The sequence below is a fragment of the Salmo trutta genome, chromosome 12 (assembly GCF_901001165.1).
Source record: "Salmo trutta chromosome 12, fSalTru1.1, whole genome shotgun sequence".
In the NCBI taxonomy this organism is placed as follows: domain Eukaryota; kingdom Metazoa; phylum Chordata; class Actinopteri; order Salmoniformes; family Salmonidae; genus Salmo; species Salmo trutta.
This window is the reverse complement of record NC_042968.1, coordinates 38343128-38365570: the sequence shown is the minus strand read 5'-3', so window position 1 is coordinate 38365570 and position 22443 is coordinate 38343128. Positions and strand designations below refer to the sequence as shown.

At 44.5% G+C, this 22443-nt stretch overlaps 1 protein-coding gene and 1 long non-coding RNA gene across 13 annotated transcripts in view; both read left to right on the top strand.

The window, feature by feature from the left end:
• LOC115203512 (unconventional myosin-IXAa) overlaps window positions 1-22443 on the top strand; it is a 200586-nt gene that overhangs the window by 38157 nt on the left and 139986 nt on the right. The window lies entirely within an intron of this gene.
• On the top strand, window positions 487-843 carry LOC115203515 (uncharacterized). The gene is made up of 2 exons (XR_003880182.1): window positions 487-519; window positions 729-843. It is a non-coding gene; the product is annotated as an uncharacterized LOC115203515 (long non-coding RNA).

Below are 22443 nucleotides of genomic sequence, written 5' to 3'. Positions count from 1 at the left end.
TTGAATAAGGGATTAGCTACCTCTTATTTTTCCTAATCCTTCGGGATAGCTTTCCAGCTGATCGACCATTTGTGGGTCTAGATTTAAGGGACTACACTGGGTTACTCCGTCGCTCTGTGGGTGTGAATTATATTTTTTCTTTCTTTGCTTTGTTACCTTCGAGGTAATGTGTTTTGTTTTGTGCCTATAAGCTAGTGTAAAACAGTGGGGGTGAATGTAGTAGAGTGATGTTGTTCCCCTAGATTATGCACCAAGTTGCACACAAAGACAGTTCAAGTAGGCCAGGTCAAGAGGGGATGTTAATAAGTTAATAACAATAATAATAATTCAATGTGTTTTCTTTATTTAATTACAGCAGCATAGTTAATGTTATTTTTCGGTGTACAAACATTTTTTGATATGTATATTGTAAATACACCTAATTGTAAAAGTTTGTATATTTTGGTTTGGTCCATCGCGGGTTATCCGTACTTACGTACCCTTTTATTGTTCTCTTTTGCCGGACCTTCAACTAGCAAGGTATGTTGTCCTTGGCGCCGTAATTTGTCAATATAAAACTGTGGTAAAGTTACATAAAGTGCTGTTACGCAACTATAGGTTTTGTTACAATGTGGACAATTATAAAGATTTATGTTAACAACTTTCACCAAGCTCGCTAATTAGGGTACCTATTGTAACTCGGGAGTATTTGGGACCGTGTTTGAGTGAGTTGCTATGTGCTCACGCAGGTGCCCGAGAGCTGTGACTGCACCGAGGGCTAACATATTGTGTGTTGTCTCTTCGCGTGCAGGTCGAATAAAAATGATTCAACCATCAGAATCCCAGTTGTGGCAGTGTCCTAAATAAAAGTACACAACGCAGAACGAACCACGCTACATCAGCAATACGAACTTTGGTTTAATTATTTATTTACTAAATACCTAAATAATCACACAATTATATATACACAGAATGCAAATTATGTCATACAGAAAATGTCCCTGGTGGACGGAGCCAACATGACGGCTGGTTACACAAAGGAAAGGAGGTTGGGTTTGAGTGAAAGAGCGGGAAGACTGAGGATCAAAGGGAGAAGCTATGCTATCGTAAATACAGAATCTTATGCATTCTAAATAACTGCCCATTTGGAAAAGGAAAATGCAATAAATATTTACTCTGAGCTGCGCTTCGGTAGGTTGGTCGTAGATGCTGGCCGTGTTGCCCGACAGAGATCTTCCTGTCCTCGGAAGAATGTCTCTGGTTGGCCTCCCTGTGGCTCAGTTGGTAGAGCATGGTGTTTGCAATGGTGTTTGCAACGCCAGGGTTGTGGGTTCGATTCCCACGGGGGGCCAGTACGAGACAAAAAAAATGTATGAAATGAATTGAAATGTATGCATTCACTACTGTAAGTCGCTCTGGATAAGAGCGTCTGCTAAATGACTAAAATGTAAAATGTGGTAAACTGGATAGTTGTAGTATCGTCGTTGTGTGTTAGACTGTATCCGTCGTCCGTCCTTTCCAACGGCCGCTGCTAACTCAACGGCTAGGAGGTATCACTTCTGTAGTGTATAAGAGTTCAAAGTTCATACCATTCGCAACCAAAGCTCACGCTGAGGTTGGCTTAGTTCTGTAGTTGACATGTTAGTCCTTTTAACGTCCTCACGTCCTCGGAACAGCTTATTATCTGAATCCTTCTGACATTGCACCGTCGCCCTAATTTACCCGGAACAGAAAGTCATATTTTCGTAAGGGCTTATATAGTGGAGGGAGAGAAGGTTGTGTTGCATAGTTTACAACCCATGTCTGTTCACATGGGCGGGCCACTGAGTTGAGCATAGTTCACTCATGAAAACCCAATTCTCTCATTTGGAAGCTAAAATTACATTTTATCTTTTCACAAATAGTTTCATATTTAAGCATTTAAATTGTACAACAATTCCATGTGAATCTGATAACTAGAATGTGTAGACTTTCCCAGATACAGTTTATGTCGTCCTATCATTAATAAGAATGTCTCAGATGACAACCGAACTGACATCATATTCATTAAGTACCAACGCATATTTTCAACTGGTTGGATTACCGAAATATGGTTCCTTTCCCCCACCTTTTGATGTTCCCAGACTCTATATGTTTAACAAAGGCTTTTCAAGATTCCTTCTGTAGAGTCAAGAGAGAGGGAAGGGAGAAAGGTATTTATGGGGGGGGTCATAAATTACCCCCAGGCCAATGTCATGACAGCTGTTTGTGTCAGCCAGTCTACAATGCTGTTTGTGTCAGCCAATCTACAATGCTGTTTGTGTCAGCCAATCTACAATGCTGTTTGTGTCAGCCAGTCTACAGTGCTGTTTGTCAGCCAGTCTACAGTGCTGTTTGTGTCAGCCAGTCTACAGTGCTGTTTGTGTCAGCCAGTCTACAGTGCTGTTTGTGTCAGCCAGTCTACAGTGCTGTTTGTGTCAGCCAGTCTACAGTGCCTCCTATCGGTCTATGTGTAGTGTAGTAGTACAGCAGCTGTGGTTGATGGTGCAATAAAAACAGTTTCCAGTAATGAAGAAACCGTTGCTCTATGATCAACCTGGTTTGTACCTGATAGATGGGATGAGCTGTGTGTTCAGACTCTGTTGGCTTGTACCTAATAGATGGGATGAGCTGTGTGTTCTTATGCAACAGTGTCTGGCCCCAGCTGTCCCTGTGGCCAGAGTCCTCCTGCTCTATAGAAAGCTTTATTGCAGTTTTCATCCAGCTGTGCAGGGATTATATTGTACACAGAGGAGCTTTTTCCTCTGCCCACAGCAGCTTCTGAATGGCTACAGTTGTGCCTTCTTGTTTCACTGTTTCCCCCTTGTTTTTGGATACCAGACCAGAACCCAAAGCACCAGCCAAGGTTGTCAGTACATAATAGTTCTATCAAATCAATTCTGAATCTGTTGAGATGGGCGGCAACAGAGCTTGGAAGGAAGGACAAACTCAAAATGAGTTGTTTATTACTGAGTTGTGCTACCTTTGTCAGAGGCGTAGGTTGTCTGAATAACAAGCCCTGTAGGTTATTTTGGGGCACCCTCTATTTCTGAACATTCCAGAGGGATTTACAGCCCCCCCCCCCCCACATCCTCTGTCATTCATCTGTATGTCACACAACAACAACACCTGAACCTTATTTCACCAGAATACCCTGGCAACTACTACAGCCTGGCAACTATCCTCTTTTTTCCATCTCGGTGGTTCGCCGTCTGACCACAGTCTGTTTACAGTAGCTTGGGTTTCATTGAACGTGGGAGTGTACACATTCCTTCTGACGTTCCTTGAGGAGGCACCACACTCGTACTGTGTGACTGAGGACTATATTGTTTTAGGTGGCTTTGGAAAGTGTACAGTTTTAGTGTTCTGAACTAATTGTAAGAACTGGACAAGCAGGTGTTTTGGTCAACCCTGACCCTGATTGGTGTACAGTACTTACTTGCCTCGTTCTATATGAGAACATGAACACCTATACTGTAGGCCTATTACAAGTCAAGTGTTTGAGGGAGAAATATTGCTCTAGATTCATCCAGCCGTACTGTTAAAGCAGTTTCTGATACCAGTCTCAAAGCCAAGTGTTTGAAATGACAAAACGTGACCAAGATCACGGGGTGCTATTTTTTACAGCCTCTGTGTTTTTACAGCTAATGTGTGTGTTTTTATAGCTAATGTGTGTGTCTCCCACTCTGGACAGCTAATGTGTGCGTCTCCCACTCTGGACAGCTAATGTGTGCGTCTCCCACTCTGGACAGCTAATGTGTGCGTCTCCCACTCTGGACAGCTAATGTGTGCGTCTCCCACTCTGGACAGCTAATGTGTGCGTCTCCCACTCTGGACAGCTAATGTGTGCGTCTCCCACTCTGGACAGCTAATGTGTGCGTCTCCCACTCTGGACAGCTAATGTGTAAGCCCTGTGGGTTAATCTCTAACACGCCGGCACAATTGAGTGGTTTTTGAGTGCAGAGGTGCAGCATTTAATTGTTTGCACAGTGAGATTGCGTATCTGCCCTTTACTGATCTAGTAATGCTAAGGCCCAGGAGAGGAGGACTAAGGGAACTAGGAGAGGGGGACTAAGGGAACTAGGGCCTAGTCCAGTCCACTCTATAGCTGACTAGTACCAATATTGACATCTTCCTTTCCTCGTCTCCTTTGCTCATGATCACTGGGTCGGCCACCATTTCACTCCTGAGAGAACAATGTGCTACTGGTCTTTACGCTAATGTCAGAGCCCCCGGACTAGCTAGCTAGCTAACACACATCTAACCTTTGGTCCAGCTGTCAAGCACTATTCAGGCAGCCAGTATGTACATATATCCACTGACATAGCCATTCAGCTGGACCTACAACAGAGACTATAGAGTAGTGTTACCTGTCAAACCACTACCTCAGGTAACTCTAGGCTCAAGGTCAACATTTGCGAACATAGAAATCCATAATGAGAATATAGCAACATACCTGCTAGCATTGTTCTGACAGATGTGATTTATGATGCACATTATTCTCTTGGCTTTAGCCTTGAGATAGTATGAGACACTCCCTTCAAGCACGTAGCTCATGCTCTAAATAAATGCCTACCACAAACAGTAACGTTATGAAGGCTGTTTAAGATAATGGCTCATTAGCTCACTGCATTTGCTAATGGCCATAAATGGTTGAAGCGATTCAATACTTTGTCATTGAGCTTTGTTAAAGTGGTAGCACTGCTTATTAAACGCAGCGGATAAGGTCGGATAAGCGTTATGAGTAGGATACCAGGCTGTATCACAAACAGCCGTGATTGGGAGTCCGTCGTTAGGGTTTGGCCGGAGTAGGCCGTCATTGTAAATAAGAATTTGTTCTTAACTGACTTGCCCAGTTAAATAAATAAACATATTTCCTTCAGGGGATTTCTATATTATTGTTGCAAAACCAAAGCTGGGCACACAGTAATTTTCCAGTGGCTGTCAGTTGAGAAGCTCACCTCGGGGCCACGGGCACAGACAGGATGTTAACGCTTGACGGAAGATATCACTTACGAGAGGCTTTACTCTGTTTGGAGCTCTGCCAACACCAACAGTTAGCTGTTAGCTCCTGACATGCCCTGTCTCTCAAGTGCTCAAATTAATCAAGCTTTGGATTGATTGACATGAATAGTGACACTCAAGCTGCCATCAGCCAGGCGCATGTCTCTGGCACCTACTGAGTGGTAAGGTCATGTTTCTAGGTCACGTACTGCTGTGAGTAGTGTGTAGGGATCACTGAAGGATGACAATGAATGTGGGATGTAGATGGTTCCATCGTTCTCCTCCTGTCCTCCTCTATCCACTACTACTAATGGTTCCATCTTTCCCTTCCTGTCCTCCTCTATCCACTACTACTAATGGTTCCATCTTTCTCCTCCTGTCCTCCTCTATCCACTACTACTAATGGTTCCATCTTTCTCCTCCTGTCCTCCTCTATCCACTACTACTAATGGTTCCATCTTTCTCCTCCTGTCCTCCTCTATCCACTACTACTAATGGTTCCATCTTTCTCCTCCTGTCCTCCTCTATCCACTACTACTAATGGTTCCATCTTTCTCCTCCTGTCCTCCTCTATCCACTACTACTAATGGTTCCATCTTTCTCCTCCTGTCCTCCTCTATCCACTACTACTAATGGTTCCATCTTTCTCCTCCTGTCCTCCTCTATCCACTACTACTAATGGTTCCATCTTTCTCCTCCTGTCCTCCTCTATCCACTACTACTAATGGTTCCATCTTTCTCCTCCTGTCCTCCTCTATCCACTACTACTAATGGTTCCATCTTTCCCCTCCTGTCCTCCTCTATCCACTACTACTAATGGTTCCATCTTTCTCCTCCTGTCCTCCTCTATCCACTACTACTAATGGTTCCATCTTTCTCCTCCTGTCCTCCTCTATCCACTACTACTAATGGTTCCATCTTTCTCCTCCTGTCCTCCTCTATCCACTACTACTAATGGTTCCATCTTTCTCCTCCTGACCTCCTCTATCCACTACTACTAATGGTTCCATCTTTCTCCTCCTGACCTCCTCTATCCACTACTACTAATGGTTCCATCTTTCTCCTCCTGTCCTCCTCTATCCACTACTACTAATGGTTCCATCTTTCTCCTCCTGTCCTCCTCTATCCACTACTACTAATGGTTCCATCTTTCTCCTCCTGTCCTCCTCTATCCACTACTACTAATGGTTCCATCTTTCTCCTCCTGTCCTCCTCTATCCACTACTACTAATGGTTCCATCTTTCTCCTCCTGTCCTCCTCTATCCACTACTACTAATGGTTCCATCTTTCTCCTCCTGTCCTCCTCTATCCACTACTACTAATGGTTCCATCTTTCTCCTCCTGTCCTCCTCTATCCACTACTACTAATGGTTCCATCTTTCTCCTCCTGTCCTCCTCTATCCACTACTACTAATGGTTCCATCTTTCTCCTCCTGTCCTCCTCTATCCACTACTACTAATGGTTCCATCTTTCTCCTCCTGTCCTCCTCTATCCACTACTACTAATGGTTCCATCTTTCTCCTCCTGTCCTCCTCTATCCACTACTACTAATGGTTCCATCTTTCTCCTCCTGTCCTCCTCTATCCACTACTACTAATGGTTCCATCTTTCTCCTCCTGTCCTCCTCTATCCACTACTACTAATGGTTCCATCTTTCTCCTCCTGTCCTCCTCTATCCACTACTACTAATGGTTCCATCTTTCTCCTCCTGTCCTCCTCTATCCACTACTACTAATGGTTCCATCTTTCTCCTCCTGTCCTCCTCTATCCACTACTACTAATGGTTCCATCTTTCTCCTCCTGTCCTCCTCTATCCACTACTACTAATGGTTCCATCTTTCTCCTCCTGTCCTCCTCTATCCACTACTACTAATGGTTCCATCTTTCCCCTCCTGTCCTCCTCTATCCACTACTACTAATGGTTCCATCTTTCTCCTCCTGTCCTCCTCTATCCACTACTACTAATGGTTCCATCTTTCTCCTCCTGTCCTCCTCTATCCACTACTACTAATGGTTCCATCTTTCTCCTCCTGTCCTCCTCTATCCACTACTACTAATGGTTCCATCTTTCTCCTCCTGACCTCCTCTATCCACTACTACTAATGGTTCCATCTTTCTCCTCCTGACCTCCTCTATCCACTACTACTAATGGTTCCATCTTTCTCCTCCTGTCCTCCTCTATCCACTACTACTAATGGTTCCATCTTTCTCCTCCTGTCCTCCTCTATCCACTACTACTAATGGTTCCATCTTTCTCCTCCTGTCCTCCTCTATCCACTACTACTAATGGTTCCATCTTTCTCCTCCTGTCCTCCTCTATCCACTACTACTAATGGTTCCATCTTTCTCCTCCTGTCCTCCTCTATCCACTACTACTAATGGTTCCATCTTTCTCCTCCTGACCTCCTCTATCCACTACTACTAATGGTTCCATCTTTCTCCTCCTGACCTCCTCTATCCACTACTACTAATGGTTCCATCTTTCTCCTCCTGTCCTCCTCTATCCACTACTACTAATGGTTCCATCTTTCCCCTCATGTCCTCCTCTATCCACTACTACTAATGGTTCCATCTTTCTCCTCCTGTCCTCCTCTATCCACTACTACTAATGGTTCCATCTTTCTCCTCCTGTCCTCCTCTATCCACTACTACTAATGGTTCCATCTTTCTCCTCCTGTCCTCCTCTATCCACTACTACTAATGGTTCCATCTTTCTCCTCCTGTCCTCCTCTATCCACTACTACTAATGGTTCCATCTTTCTCCTCCTGTCCTCCTCTATCCACTACTACTAATGGTTCCATCTTTCTCCTCCTGTCCTCCTCTATCCACTACTACTAATGGTTCCATCTTTCTCCTCCTGTCCTCCTCTATCCACTACTACTAATGGTTCCATCTTTCTCCTCCTGTCCTCCTCTATCCACTACTACTAATGGTTCCATCTTTCTCCTCCTGTCCTCCTCTATCCACTACTACTAATGGTTCCATCTTTCTCCTCCTGTCCTCCTCTATCCACTACTACTAATGGTTCCATCTTTCTCCTCCTGTCCTCCTCTATCCACTACTACTAAATGGTTCCATCTTTCTCCTCCTGTCCTCCTCTATCCACTACTACTACTAATGGTTCCATCTTTCTCCTCCTGTCCTCCTCTATCCACTACTACTAATGGTTCCATCTTTCTCCTCCTGTCCTCCTCTATCCACTACTACTAATGGTTCCATCTTTCTCCTCCTGTCCTCCTCTATCCACTACTACTAATGGTTCCATCTTTCTCCTCCTGTCCTCCTCTATCCACTACTACTAATGGTTCCATCTTTCTCCTCCTGTCCTCCTCTATCCACTACTACTAATGGTTCCATCTTTCTCCTCCTGTCCTCCTCTATCCACTACTACTAATGGTTCCATCTTTCTCCTCCTGTCCTCCTCTATCCACTACTACTAATGGTTCCATCTTTCTCCTCCTGTCCTCCTCTATCCACTACTACTAATTGTTCCATCTTTCTCCTCCTGTCCTCCTCTATCCACTACTACTAATGGTTCCATCTTTCTCCTCCTGTCCTCCTCTATCCACTACTACTAATGGTTCCATCTTTCCCCTCCTGTCCTCCTCTATCCACTACTACTAATGGTTCCATCTTTCTCCTCCTGTCCTCCTCTATCCACTACTACTAATGGTTCCATCTTTCTCCTCCTGTCCTCCTCTATCCACTACTACTAATGGTTCCATCTTTCTCCTCCTGTCCTCCTCTATCCACTACTACTAATGGTTCCATCTTTCTCCTCCTGTCCTCCTCTATCCACTACTACTAATGGTTCCATCTTTCTCCTCCTGTCCTCCTCTATCCACTACTACTAATGGTTCCATCTTTCTCCTCCTGTCCTCCTCTATCCACTACTACTAATGGTTCCATCTTTCTCCTCCTGACCTCCTCTATCCACTACTACTAATGGTTCCATCTTTCTCCTCCTGACCTCCTCTATCCACTACTACTAATGGTTCCATCTTTCTCCTCCTGTCCTCCTCTATCCACTACTACTAATGGTTCCATCTTTCTCCTCCTGTCCTCCTCTATCCACTACTACTAATGGTTCCATCTTTCTCCTCCTGACCTCCTCTATCCACTACTACTAATGGTTCCATCTTTCTCCTCCTGTCCTCCTCTATCCACTACTACTAATGGTTCCATCTTTCTCCTCCTGTCCTCCTCTATCCACTACTACTAATGGTTCCATCTTTCTCCTCCTGTCCTCCTCTATCCACTACTACTAATGGTTCCATCTTTCTCCTCCTGTCCTCCTCTATCCACTACTACTAATGGTTCCATCTTTCTCCTCCTGTCCTCCTCTATCCACTACTACTAATGGTTCCATCTTTCTCCTCCTGTCCTCCTCTATCCACTACTACTAATGGTTCCATCTTTCTCCTCCTGTCCTCCTCTATCCACTACTACTAATGGTTCCATCTTTCTCCTCCTGTCCTCCTCTATCCACTACTACTAATGGTTCCATCTTTCCCCTCTAGCCATTTGGCACCTAGCCGATGTCCATAATTTCCTAACATTGTTTACATTTCTTTCCTAGATACAGCAGAACCCTATGTGGACAAGATGTTTAGCATTGGGAACTTGAGCTACATTGGGATCCGCCTCAGAAATACCAAGCTGTTCCACTACCTCAATACAACCCAATTGAAATCAATTGTTCAGTTTCAGAGTTGCTCTTGCCTCTAACTGTGTTCTGTTTGTTCCATACTGCTCATCAGTAATCATACGCCAGCTCAGGAAACCAGTGTATCGTCTTGGAGATAACTGATATGTTTGTCAAATGCTCAACGTAGTGGTTTGCCTCACACACACTATTGTCAACGTGACATGTACAAGCAGAGTGCAAACAGTCTTGACAGATTGATGGGTCAGCTCATGCTCCCGGCCCTGTGCTCTGGGAGGAAAAGGGTGGGCAGAGATAAGGGCCAGATAGGATAGCCCGTTGACTTGTTCAGCTCTAGCCTGTAGCTACCACTCCAATCCAGATGGATTGTCTGTTAAAGACCCCCCCCCCCCACGTTGAAGAGATGTTCGACCCATGGATGTGGGTATGTTGGCTTAGAGATGGTTTACTGAATAGGTTTAATACCATGATTAGGTTCATTAATAGTTAGCCAGGTTTAGTATTAGTTAGCCAGGTTTAGTATTAATCAAATGTCGTTATAAACTAAGCTGCAACAACAATGATACATTGATCATTTACACTTTGTTTTACAACATTTTCACCAACAGAATACTTTCTCTACCTGTCCAAGACAATTGGCCTGCGGTCAAGATTAGTTTTTATCCCGCAGTTAAAAAGCCATCATAATAAAAGACAGCTGTGGGAACATGGCAACAATTTGAGATAAACAAGAAAGCTAATATGTCATTTCAGTGAAGGGTAGGGAGTATAGATTCATTAAGGATGACACGTATCAAGACATCATTTTTCTAGCACTTCAAAACAGAAGCATAATCTCTCTGAGGAGAAAGACTAGTTCTGTGCTACCTGTAGGTGTGGGTGGAGACAGCTGGCTTCCCTGGGAGCGAGTCAGGAGCAGGCAGTCCGTGTTGACTTACGCTGCTCTTTCTGTGCTTGCATCATCATTTTCTGCCTTTGAAGAATAAGGAGCTGTCACAGGGCCTTAGTGTGGGAGCAGCTGGGGGACGCACTGGAGCCCGATTCAAGGCTCCTGGCACTGCTGTTAGTGTGTGTGCATAGCTTCCTCTAATTTGCACACACACGTGCATGCACACACACACATATCAACTCTGTGAGGGCTCCCGAGTGGCGCAGCGGTCTAAGGCACAGCATCTCAGTGCTGGAGGCGTCACTACGGACACTGGTTCGATTCCAGGATGTATCACAACTGGCCGTGATTGGGAGTCCCATTGGCCCTGCGTCGTCCGGGATTGTAAATAAGAATTTGTTCTTAACTGACTTGCCTAGTTAAATAAAGTAAAAAATAATACAACTCCTTCCGCATGGCTTAGTGACGTAACAAAACCGTTAATTAGACTTAAAGATGTTTTATAGTCTGGTTGCCTTTTAGCTTCTTCTCTCTATCAGTGCTGAGCCTGCAGTGTGAGCTAGTGGTTGGAGAATAGGATGGTGACCAGGAAATATATGGTTTGAAATCCAGGTCGGACACAGTAAGTAGACCCACACTCACCGCTGAGGAATCGGGATTATGCAACTTGCTTTGATTGAAATGTAGCCTTCTTTGCAGACTGTTTCCCCTAAAAAATGGATTCAAGAAAATAATCTCTGTAGAAGACCTCCGGCTAGTTACTGTCTGTGGATGGAGCTGCTGTAAGGAGTCTGGAGGCTCAGGCTAGTTACTGTCTGTGGATGGAGCAGCTGTAAGGAGTCTGGAGGGTCAGGCTAGTTACTGTCTGTGGATGGAGCTGCTGTAAGGAGTCTGGAGGGTCAGGCTAGTTACTGTCTGTGGATGGAGCTGCTGTAAGGAGTCTGGAAGGTCAGGCTAGTTACTGTCTGTGGATGGAGCTGCTGTAAGGAGTCTGGAGGGTCAGGCTAGTTACGGTCTGTGGATGGAGCTGCTGTAAGGAGTCTGGAGGGTCAGGCTAGTTACTGTCTGTGGATGGAGCTGCTGTAAGGAGTCTGGAAGGTCAGGCTAGTTACTGTCTGTGGATGGAGCTGCTGTAAGGAGTCTGGAAGGTCAGGCTAGTTACTGTCTGTGGATGGAGCTGCCGTAAGGAGTCTGGAGGGTCAGGCTAGTTACTGTCTGTGGATGGAGCTGCCGTAAGGAGTCTGGAGGGTCAGGCTAGTTACTGTCTGTGGATGGAGCTGCTGGAAGGAGTCTGGAAGGTCAGGCTAGTTACTGTCTGTGGATGGAGCTGCCGTAAGGAGTCTGGAGGGTCAGGCTAGTTACTGTCTGTGGATGGAGCTGCCGTAAGGAGTCTGGAGGGTCAGGCTAGTTACTGTCTGTGGATGGAGCTGCCGTAAGGAGTCTGGAGGGTCAGGCTAGTTACTGTCTGGATGGAGCTGCTGTAAGGAGTCTGGAGGGTCAGGCTAGTTACTGTCTGTGGATGGAGCTGCTGTAAGGAGTCTGGAGGGTCAGGCTAGTTACTGTCTGTGGATGGAGCTGCTGTAAGGAGTCTGGAGGGTCAGGCTAGTTACTGTCTGTGGATGGAGCTGCTGTAAGGAGTCTGGAGGGTCAGGCTAGTTACTGTCTGTGGATGGAGCTGCTGTAAGGAGTCTGGAAGGTCAGGCTAGTTACTGTCTGTGGATGGAGCTGCTGTAAGGAGTCTGGAAGGTCAGGCTAGTTACTGTCTGTGGATGGAGCTGCCGTAAGGAGTCTGGAGGGTCAGGCTAGTTACTGTCTGTGGATGGAGCTGCCGTAAGGAGTCTGGAGGGTCAGGCTAGTTACTGTCTGTGGATGGAGCTGCCGTAAGGAGTCTGGAGGGTCAGGCTAGTTACTGTCTGTGGATGGAGCTGCCGTAAGGAGTCTGGAGGGTCAGACTAGTTACTGTCTGTGGATGGAGCTGCTGTAAGTAGTCTGGAGGGTCAGGCTAGTTACTGTCTGTGGATGGAGCTGCTGTAATGATTATTTGGCCCAAGGCAACATGCTACTATTGTACTCCCACTACGACATGTACGGCCAACAGAAACACTCCCTGAGTGAGTCAGCCCAGGTCAGCAGCTTCTCCTCTCTGCTCTATCCTTCATCACTACCCTGCTCACACACACACACACACACACACACACACACACACACACACACACACACACACACACACACACACACACACACACACACACACACGGGGGGGGGGGGGGGGGGGGCTTTACTGTCCACTGGAAGTGTTTTTTTTTATTTTTCATTCCCCTTGGCAACAGAAAGACCAGACAGATTGGGATCTGTTGAGCTCTCGGCTTTCTGGTGTAGAATCTGGTGTGTCCATTTTGTTTGTGTGAAACCAAATCACCCTGTGTGTGTGTCTATTGAGAGGGGGTGTGTGTGTGTGCAGCAGATCCAGGCTCAGTTCCAGTTCCTCCTAACATCGTATAGATGACAGAAAAGGCTAAAGGTGGGATTATACTCCTTCTCACCTGTTATTCTCTCACCCCATTAGGCTGCTGGTGTGACTGGTTCTGGGTCAGACTTTGTAGTAGATCTAGTTGTCTGCCTCATTAAGATCATATACATATCAGAGATGATCCACTTCAGGAAATAAACAAGCTAAATGGATTCAATCCCTGTAGTTGTAATTAGTGCTGTCTCAAAAAAAAGAGAAAAAAATGAAAGTTCTGTTTTTTTCAACCAATCGATTGGTAGAAATGTTAAAACGTGTATTTTTCCATATATAGACACATTATACAGTGCATTTGGAAAGTATTCAGACCCCTTCACTTTTTCCACATTTTGTTATGTTACAATGTTACAGCCTTATTCTAAAATGTATTCAATTACAGTTTTTCCTAATCAATCTACACATAATACCTCATAATGACAAAGTGGAAGAAAAATGGTTTTTAGAAAATTTTGCAAATGTATAAAAAGAAATATATATATCTGCGTGCCAGTTATGGCTTTCATATGCACATTTTCATTACATTTATAACAACGTCTTCATATCTCAAAATCATTGTCATGTGGTTAATCAAAAATCAATCTAAATGACAATGACAAACCTTAAAAGCATATGAAGCCAACAAATAATAACATTGCAGCCTGCAGGTAGAAAATATCCTGATTTTAAAATATATATACTTTTGACTAGTTTTGTGTGTCTTATATATATCTCATTGCTTAAATGTATGCATAAATAAGACCTTATAGATGCCCAGTCTTGGTCATGATATGGTTTTTATATATATATGCAAACTTGTGACATTGTGTAAAATATTCTGGGCCCTCCGTTTCCAGCGGGACAGACACAGCTATAGGCTATTTCCACAAGGGATAATAAGTAATCATGTAGGCCTATTTTATGAAGTTTCCACTGGATTAGAGCATGACATTTTTGCACTTTCATGCTGAGTAGTTATCGAAACGAAGCGAGCTGGAATACATTGAGGAACTATTGTCATTCTCAGTGGATGTAAAAACATATGTTTGCTTGCTGTTTGAGGTGAAGAAAGCATGACTTTGAGAAGCTCCTCAGCTCATTAGTGGTGGTGGTGCATTAAGCCAATCAGAAATACTATCAGATCCCCCAATGGGTGCATTCATATGCAGTGGTGTAAAAATACTTGAAAGTACTACTTAAGTAGTTTTTTTGGGTATCTGTACTTTACTTTACTTACTTATATTTTTTACTACTTTTACTTCACTACATTCCTTAAGAAAATATTGTAATTTTTACTCCATACATTTTACTTGACACCCAAAAGTAAATTTTTAATGCTTAGCAGGACAGGAAAATAGTCAAATTCTCACACACTTATCAACCCAACATCCCTGGCCTCTGATCTGGCCACTCACTAAACACAAATGCTTTGTTTGTAAATGATGTCTGAGTGTGCCCCTGGCTTTCAGTAAATAAAAATAAACAAGAAAATGGTGCTGTCTGATTTGCTTAATATAAGCAATTTGAAATGATTTATACTTTTACTTTTGCTACTTAAATATATTTTTAAACCAAATACTTTTAGACTTTTACTCAATTAGTATTTTACTGGGTGACTTACTTTTACTTGAGCCATTTTCTCTTAAGATATCTTTACTTTTACTCAAGTATTGTATGACTGTTGGGTACTTTTTCCACCACTGTTTATATGCCTACATTTGCGCCCAGGCCAGGTAGGCTATAGTAATCAGGTGTGCGTCCTTACTCAACATTGACAGGAGTGCTCCAAACAAAAGACAATGACTAAACTCGTAAAATGGAATGAAATAAACCAAAACTTGTTTCTCACAAGGGTAGCATAGGTTGTGCGCTCGGCAAACAACGTGTCCACTCCGACAATGAAAACGGTAGAAGACTCTGAAATAATAATATATTAAATGCATGAACAGAAATTACCGTAACCAAACAAACATTGTAGATTAGAAAATCTAGGAATTAATGGTAAATGTACTACTGGTGATATGTGTAATGGGGAAATGAAAGGAAATTATGAAACAATGAATATGCACACATTGGCGGGAGAGAGCGCATTCTGGAGCGAGATGTGCATTTTAGCCCACTCCCCTTCTTCCTGGACTGAGCCATCCCCACGGCCTCCGCAATGGATTTTATATTTATACATAAAATTGACCAGTCGACTAATTGGGTCAGCCCTACTTGTAATGTAAAGATAATGACGAAATGAGATGATAAACTGCTCAATTATAGTGGGCTGCAAACCGCTGTGCTTACTGTGATTGTGTTCGTCATTAAAATAGGCTCCAATCCGAGAACACTGGGTTATGTGAAAACGTCATATGCTTCTGTACCGTGCATGTTTTAAACAGGGAACGTCCTGATTTGGCTCTCGTGAAAGGAAGACGTATACATACCAGGAAGTGTTTTCAACAGGAGGCTGTGTGTTGGGCCTCCCATTTTGAATAAGTGTAGTAGTAACTTTGTGTATACTGTCAATGGTTTCTACAGTTTCAATCCTTTTCCATCACCTTGATATGGGGTGGTTAGGGGCAGCCCCCTTGCCACAGTGACTACAGTTAATGTTATGATATGTAAGGTTGTTAACTATAATCCTTGTTAACTGTGAAAGTTGACCAGAGTCCTGTGAGCTGTAGAATAGATGCAGTACAGGATATGGTAGTATGTAATGGATCAACCTGTTAAGAACACATGTATCTCTTCCCCTGCTGGAATGCTGTTTACATGGACTAGCCTCATTAGAACGGCTGTGGTGAGCTGACCTCCTCTCTGTCTGAGCTCCACACACCTCCTCTGTCCTCCCTTTCACACACCTCCTCTGTCCTCCCTTTCACACACCTCCTCTGTCCTCCCTTTCACACACCTCCTCTGTCCTCCCTTTTACACGCCTCCTCTGTCCTCCTTTTACATAGGCTGCATTCTCCTCGTATACGTGTGCATTGCACCAGCCTCAACTCCTAAACAAGCTTCATTCCAACCATGCACACACACACACACACACTCACTCTCTATTTTTGGGGGACTCTGATATTACTAGTCATCTTCTAAAGTGTTCTCAAAAGTCTTATTACTATACATGTAGTGTATAAGTGGTGTTGGAGGGGCAATAGGAGGCACTCTTTCCTCTGGTCTAAAAAATATCCCAATGCCCCAGGGCAGTGATTGGGGACACTGCCCTGTGTAGGGTGCTGTCTTTCGGATGGGATGTTAAACGGGTGTCCTGACTCTCTGTGGTCATTAAAAATCACATGGCACTTATTGTTAAGAGTAGGGGTGTTAACCCTGGTGTCCTGGCTAAATTCCCAATCTGGCACTCATACCATCACGGCTGTCTAATCATCCCCAGCTTACAATTGGCTCATTCATCCCCCTCCTCTCCCCTGTAACTATTCCCCAGGTCGTTGCTGTAAATGAGAATGTGTTCTCAGTGAACTGACCTGGTAAAATAAGGGTAAATAAAATAATAAATAAACATGCCAGTGCACTAACCGCTATTCCCCCCCCCCCCCCAAATAGACTGAGCTGTCGTGAATTTTAACGATTTGCTTCAACCAATTGGCGTCTAGGTAGAGGAATGCTGACCAACTTCCCTCTGCTTCTTCTCAACACTCCTTATCTCCCCCAGGCAGAGCCAGAGCCAAGCACAGTTTCTCTCATAGACACTGTAGGGTTGTAATGGAAGACTGTCCTGATGCAGCGCTAGCTAGCTGAGGAGGGACGGTTCGCTACAGTACATGTTGTTCCATCTTGGTCCTACTTTGTCAACCTGACTCAACATTCATGTGTTTGAATGTATTGCAGTCCTGTGTGATTTTTATGTGCTTGTACTGTATTTGACACCACAAATAAAGTTCCCCCAGAAGTTCCCTCTGAAAAAATAAGCGTTCATAGTGGATCGACACTCACTGCTGCTTCTCCCATTGGATCAAAGGGCTGCAGCCAGGTCAACGTTCAGTCAGACATTTTGTCTCTGCGTCGGATCCAAGTATCGACAGGGCCAGAGTGAATACTTTGGTTGTGAGCGGTGAGTCCACTCCCCTTACTAAATCAAAGGAAGGGATGCTCCAACTAGACTTGAGCTCATCTGCTGCCAGACCCTTCCAAAATATCTCCATGTCAACATCCTGTCTGTGTGACTGGGGGCGTATTGTATTTGGTGTACACAGTGCAGGTGGTGGAGTTTCTTACGAGAAGACAGATTAATAACATCTGTATTAGTCTGGAGAGAAACAATGCATTGTCCTTGATCTGCTCTAGTTACTCACATCTTCCTGCAACTATTACTAATTGACATCAAGTCAAGATGATGCACAATCATTTGCTCAGGGGACTTTTTCTGGAGACAAAGACCACTCAAACAATACTATATCTGTTATAGCATTCACTTGCTCAGAAGTCTGTGCAGAAACGTATCCTTATCTCTGAACAGGCGTAGCATTAGCTGCCCAGGCTGATGCTAGTGTGCCGGGGTCTGGCTCCTGTCACAGTACTAAAGGCTACCAGTTGGCTCGGCAGTGGCAGATGCTGTGTCCAGTCAGTGGCAGCCCAACAATGTGCTTGTTTGTGCTGCCTCAAAAAGCCTCTTTTTATTTAAGGTGAGGCTGGTGAGAGTCCTCAGATGCCACGTCAGCAACACAGTGTAGCCAGCACCTGCTGTCGGCATTCACTAGCTGCCCCGGCCCGCTGCCTGTACTACACCTGGGCCTTTGTCAGTGTGGCTAGAGAGATAGATGTATGGAATAGTCTTGATAGATGTATGGAATAGTCTTGATAGATGTATGGGAGAATAGATGTTTGGAATAGTCTTGATAGATGTATGGAATAGTCTTGATAGATGTATGGAATAGTCTTGATAGATGTATGGAATAGTCTTGATAGATGTATGGAATAGTCTTGATAGATGTATGGAATAGACTTGATAGATATATGGAATAGTCTTGATAGATACATAGGAGAGTAGATGTTTGCGTATAGACTTGATAGATATATGGAATAGTCTTGATAGATATATGGAATAGTCTTGATAGATATATGGAATAGTCTTGATAGATATATAGGAGAGTAGATGTTTGCGTATAGACTTGATAGATATATGGAATAGTCTTGTTAGATATATGGAATAGTCTTGATAGATACATAGGAGAGTAGATGTTTGCGTATAGACTTGATAGATATATGGGAGAATAGATGTATGGAATAGTCTGGAACAGAAAAGTGTGTCAGATTTCTATCTGTAGAAATAGTCACTGTTCTCTAATTATCCTTAATCATAATAGTCGTCTACCAGGATTTCTGGAAAACCACGGTCATTTATTGAAAGTTCCAGGAATTTTGCAACCCTTCCCATCACCCATAAATGGGTTTAAAGTGGAATTGTCAGTGTTTTAGCAACGTGAAATCTTACAAAAATCTGTTCCTATAAACCCCCAGGAAGAATATGACAGCTTTATATTTGTGTGTATGTGTATGTATATGTATATATTAATTATTTATTTATTCATTTTTTTTCAAGTGCGCACCTAAATATGGTCATTTTCACGTTTTCATACTTTCAGACTGTTTGGGAATGACGTACATTAAGGCTATTGAACATTCTATAGCAATATAAAGTGGGAACGCACACTGCACTAAATAAAACCTAATAAAAACATCTGTCTTGTCCAGGACCATACAGACCGGTGCGCCTTAGCCAATCAGAGCTGCAGTAGGCCTATATGCAAATAAGCAATTTTCCACAAGGGCCTGCCATCATTCACTTTGAACTGGACTGTGTGTTTACAGGCAGTAGGGCCTGCCATCATTCACTTTGAACTGGACTGTGTGTTTACAGGCAGTAGGACCTGCCATCATTCACTTTGAACTGGACTGTGTGTTTACAGGCAGTAGGGCCTGCCATCATTCACTTTGAACTGGACTGTGTGTTTACAGGCAGTAGGACCTGCCATCATTCACTTTGAACTGGACTGTGTGTTTACAGGCAGTAGGACCTGCCATCATTCACTTTGAACTGGACTGTGTGTTTACAGGCAGTAGGACCTGCCATCATTCACTTTGAACTGGACTGTGTGTTTACAGGCAGTAGGGCCTGCCATCATTCACTTTGAACTGGACTGTGTGTTTACAGGCAGTAGGACCTGCCATCATTCACTTTGAACTGGACTGTGTGTTAACAGGCAGTAGGACCTGCCATCATTCACTTTGAACTGGACTGTGTGTTTACAGGCAGTAGGGCCTGCCATCATTCACTTTGAACTGGACTGTGTGTTTACAGGCAGTAGGGCCTGCCATCATTCACTTTGAACTGGACTGTGTGTTTACAGGCAGTAGGACCTGCCATCATTCACTTTGAACTGGACTGTGTTTACAGGCAGTAGGGCCTGCCATCATTCACTTTGAACTGGACTGTGTGTTTACAGGCAGTAGGGCCTGCCATCATTCACTTTGAACTGGACTGTGTGTTTACAGGCAGTAGGACCTGCCATCATTCACTTTGAACTGGACTGTGTTTACAGGCAGTAGGGCCTGCCATCATTCACTTTGAACTGGACTGTGTGTTTACAGGCAGTAGGACCTGCCATCATTCACTTTGAACTGGACTGTGTGTTTACAGGCAGTAGGACCTGCCATCATTCACTTTGAACTGGACTGTGTGTTTACAGGCAGTAGGATCTGCCATCATTCACTATGAACTGGACTGTGTGTTTACAGGCAGTAGGGCCTGCCATCATTCACTTTGAACTGGACTGTGTGTTTACAGGCAGTAGGACCTGCCATCATTCACTTTGGACTGGACTGTGTGTTTACAGGCAGTAGGGCCTGCCATCATTCACTTTGAACTGGACTGTGTGTTTACAGGCAGTAGGACCTGCCATCATTCACTTTGAACTGGACTGTGTGTTTACAGGCAGTAGGGCCTGCCATCATTCACTTTGAACTGGACTGTGTGTTTACAGGCAGTAGGACCTGCCATCATTCACTTTGAACTGGACTGTGTGTTTACAGGCAGTAGGACCTGCCATCATTCACTTTGAACTGGACTGTGTGTTTACAGGCAGTAGGGCCTGCCATCATTCACTTTGAACTGGACTGTGTGTTTACAGGCAGTAGGGCCTGCCATCATTCACTTTGAACTGGACTGTGTGTTTACAGGCAGTAGGACCTGCCATCATTCACTTTGAACTGGACTGTGTGTTTACAGGCAGTAGGGCCTGCCATCATTCACTTTGAACTGGACTGTGTGTTTACAGGCAGTAGGACCTGCCATCATTCACTTTGAACTGGACTGTGTGTTTACAGGCAGTAGGACCTGCCATCATTCACTTTGAACTGGACTGTGTGTTTACAGGCAGTAGGATCTGCCATCATTCACTATGAACTGGACTGTGTGTTTACAGGCAGTAGGGCCTGCCATCATTCACTTTGAACTGGACTGTGTGTTTACAGGCAGTAGGACCTGCCATCATTCACTTTGGACTGGACTGTGTGTTTACAGGCAGTAGGGCCTGCCATCATTCACTTTGAACTGGACTGTGTGTTTACAGGCAGTAGGACCTGCCATCATTCACTATGAACTGGACTGTGTGTTTACAGGCAGTAGGGCCTGCCATCATTCACTTTGAACTGGACTGTGTGTTTACAGGCAGTAGGACCTGCCATCATTCACTATGAACTGGACTGTGTGTTTACAGGCAGTAGGGCCTGCCATCATTCACTTTGAACTGGACTGTGTGTTTACAGGCAGTAGGACCTGCCATCATTCACTTTGGACTGGACTGTGTGTTTACAGGCAGTAGGACCTGCCATCATTCACTTTGAACTGGACTGTGTGTTTACAGGCAGTAGGACCTGCTATCATTCACTTTGAACTGGACTGTGTGTTTACAGGCAGTAGGACCTGCCATCATTCACTATGGACTGGACTGTGTGTTTACAGGCAGTAGGGCCTGTCATCATTCACTTTGAACTAGACTGTGTGTTTACAGGCAGTAGCAACAGCGCAACATTAGATCATTATAAAGCATATGGCAAAATACACCTGACTGGATTTCTGCAAGTATGTAAATTCCACGGGAGTCCTCTAATATTTGGGAACTTTACAGTCATGTTGATCAAATAGCCTACCTGTTCATGGTTGTCTTTGAATCAAATGGAACCTATTTTTAAAACCTCTTATAAAGTTGGTATTGTAGCATAAACAAGGAATTTGATATATTTTTCTGATATTATGATTCTGTTTGTTTCATATCTGCAAAGTAGTTAAAATGTTGTCAGTTCCACTTGAATGTTTCATCCCAATGAATAGGCTGTTTATCTTCTCAACAGCTTTAACTAATATACACAATGTGTCTCTCTGTTATTCATAGACACGCACTCACTGTCTGTACACGTTATGGGAGTGGAAAATAGACATTCTGGATTTCCATTTGTTATGGCTTGGTTTCATTCTTTCCAGTTGAAACTACATGGTTCAATAATTTCCGTTCAAATGCACTCAGTACCCCGAAGAGTTGTTCGCTTCCTTCGTTGTAGAGACACATTGTAGTGTACAAAAATACCAACATGAACAGGAACGATCATTCACACATCACTAATACACATCTCTCTCTTTGCTCTTGCTCTCTTTTTCCTACCCCCCCATACACACACCATCCATTCCTCCTTTCCTGTGTGGCCTTGACTGTGTCCATCTGCAGCTGGCTGTGTTATCCTGCTGCTCCCTCCTCTGCAGCTGGCTGTGTTATCCTGCTGCTCCCTCCTCTGCGGCTGGCTGTGTTATCCTGCTGCTCCCTCTGCAGCTGGCTGTGTTATCCTGCAGCTCCCTCCTCTGCAGCTGGCTGCGTTATCCTGCTGCTCCCTCCTCTGCTGCTGGCTGTGTTATCCTGCTGCTCCCTCCTCTGCAGCTGGCTGCGTTATTCTGCTGCTCCCCCCTCTGCAGCTGGCTGTGTTATCCTGCTGCTCCCTCCTCTGCAGCTGGCTGTGTTATCCTGCTGCTCCCTCCTCTGCAGCTGGCTGTGTTATTCTGCTGCTCCCTCCTCTGCAGCTGGCTGGGTTATCCTGCTGCTCCCTCCTCTGCAGCTGGCTGGGTTATCCTGCTGCTCCCTCCTCTGCAGCTGGCTGTGTTATCCTGCTGCTCCCTCCTCTGCAGCTGGCTGTGTTATTCTGCTGCTCCCTCCTCTGCAGCTGGCTGTGTTATTCTGCTGCTCCCTCCTCTGCAGCTGGCTGTGTTATCCTGCTGCTCCCTCCTCTGCAGCTGGCTGTGTTATCCTGCTGCTCCCTCCTCTGCAGCTGGCTGTGTTATCCTGCTGCTCCCTCCTCTGCAGCTGGCTGTGTTATTCTGCTGCTCCC